The 2330-nt window shown below is 41.9% G+C and overlaps 1 long non-coding RNA gene across 1 annotated transcript; it reads left to right on the top strand.

Moving 5' to 3' along the window:
* Positions 1 to 248: 248 nt before the first annotated feature.
* Positions 249 to 2105, top strand: LOC149402535 (uncharacterized). The gene is made up of 2 exons (XR_016296162.1): positions 249 to 1046; positions 1412 to 2105. It is a non-coding gene; the product is annotated as an uncharacterized LOC149402535 (long non-coding RNA).
* Positions 2106 to 2330: the final 225 nt, after the last annotated feature.

The raw sequence follows: 2330 nt of genomic DNA, 5'->3' as shown, positions 1-2330 counted from the left end.
CCAAAAAATCAGCTTTGAAAAACAATCCCCCAAGGGGAGGCCTTGCCATCATTGCATCACTCTCGGACGTAGCTCATTGAGCAATGATCGAAGCAATAACGCCTTGGAGTACTCACATTTAAGTGAGGGTCGCAAGAGCGGCTCTTAGTCCCACGTTATTACATCTTTCATTAGTGTTGGGGATCGTGGGTGTAAGGACAAGGTTCTGCGTCACTCGTATTTGGAGATTTGGAAGTAATAAGCGAGTTTCCGTTGTTACAACTAAATTCTCGAGTGAATTATACTCCAATGGATTTATCGAATTAATTTTAAATATATTAAGGTTATGGAAATCTCGGAATAAACAAAGGAATTATCGAGTTTATCTCGATTAGTAAATTAATTCCGAGGAAACATTCCGGAAATTAAATTAAGAAATAAATTCTTAAGGACGAGAATTAATTCCGAGAAACCTTAAATATATTTAAATTATTCGAGAACGAACGAGAAAATTCTCGATTCAAATCATATAATTATAATCCGTTCGGTGATGGATTTAATTAAATGATTGTATGAAAGGACGTGGTTGTAACAATTTTAAGGGACCCATTTGAAAGAAAACAAGGAAAAGAGTTTGGATTGTAAATAAGATGTTTTCTTCCTAGCTTGCCACGTCATCTATGACTCATCTTCTTCACAAAGTGATAAGTATCACTTGGCCGAGTGAAGAAGAAAAGAGTCGGCAAACCAGAAAAAAAAAAGAAAGGAAAAGAAGAGAAAAGAAGAAGCAGAAGAAAACTGAGCGGGAGAGAGAGAGAGCTCGGGGAAGAGAAAGGCCGAGAAAGAGAGAAGAGAGCGAGAGAGCGAGACTGAGAAGGAGAGGACGCGCGACTACCAGCACCAGCCTGTGCGCGCGCCATCCAGCCAGCCACCGAGCCCGAGCGCAACCCACGCGCGGCCGAGAAGGAACCAGCGCCGCCGCGAGCACGCCGAGGACACCGGACCGAGAGAAATCGCCGGAAACAGAAGGAACGAGCACCGGAGAGAAGAGATTTCACGGAATTAAGGTTAGATTTTTGGTTCCCCTAATTTTGGAATCCGGATTCTAGGGTTTGAATTTTGGAATTTGGGGCTTTTCTCTCTGAGTGTTTTTGTGTAATCATGGCATGGATTAGTGTTGTTTCCGGGTTATCTCTTGGTTTGGATTCGATATTTGAATATTTGCTTAGTCAAGCCCCATTTTAGTATGGAATTCTCTGGTTTAGGGCTGGCCGTGCGTGTGTGGATGTGTTGATCGCTAATCTGGTTTGGTGTGGGTCTGTTTTGGCCGTGTGATGTTGGATTTGAATTGATTTTGTTTTTTCTAGTTGAGAATAGGAGTTAACGGTTGTTTCGTTGGTGTGCGTGTGCGTTATATATGTTGAGAGTCTAGGCTCGTTTTAGGTGGGCTGAACAGGTCTCGGGGCAGCGGCTCGGGATGGCGAAGAGGCTGTCCGAAGGTTGGCGGAGCTGTTGCGCGAGTGACGACGGAGCGGGGCTGGTCAGCGAGGTTCATCGGCTCGGTTGGGACGAGCTGTTGGGTCGGGAACGGCAGCGACTTTGTGGCGGCTCTCGGGGGGCTGTTCACGGCTGTCGGGTTTCGTTCGGAGACTCGCGAAGTCTCGGTTTAGTGTTAGAAAGTCGAGAAATTTCCCGAGTCTCGACTCGTGCTAGTGCGAACCTATAATTATTTTTGTTGGGTCGTTCTAGATTATGAGAGTTGCGATATAATATCAATATGTATGTTTTATAATCGAGCTCGTTTTATGTAAGTCGTTAAGAAAAAAAATAATTAATATGTATCATTATTAAACTCGTTGATTATTTACGTAATTATTTAGTATATTTATCTTAATTATGTATTAAAAATCGAGTTCGACTATAAGCTCGACTCTTTTAATTTGGAAAAAGAATATCAACGAGAAATGTTTTATTTACGTTCTCAAACATTATAACTTGTCAATAAAAAGAGACAAGTCATAAAATATTTTCTAAACCACATTTGAGAAGTGTCGGTTTGAGTTATTTTCATATAACTTACGTATTCTATAGATTGTTAGTAAGAGTTTCTTTATACGTTCTTTTCTTTTAGTTTCGACCTTCGGGAACCTATCCTAAGCAATGGGCTTTGTCCCGTCAAAAGAATAGGTGGTCGAATAGCGGGGCGTTTCTTAGCCTAGATCACGGAAGTTGTTAAGGCCTTGTTCTTAGGCGTCGATTCTTTCCCGTCTCTGTTCTGTCATGTTTTCCCTGATGTTTGTTCTGTCATGTATTCTCTGTTCTGTCACTAGGAGGACGTTTTGAATGCATTC

The sequence above is a fragment of the Urtica dioica genome, chromosome 3 (assembly GCF_054948205.1).
Source record: "Urtica dioica subsp. dioica isolate 48M chromosome 3, U.dioica_male_clone48M_v1_H2, whole genome shotgun sequence".
Lineage (NCBI taxonomy): Eukaryota > Viridiplantae > Streptophyta > Magnoliopsida > Rosales > Urticaceae > Urtica > Urtica dioica.
This window is presented reverse-complemented; position numbering and strand designations above follow the sequence as displayed.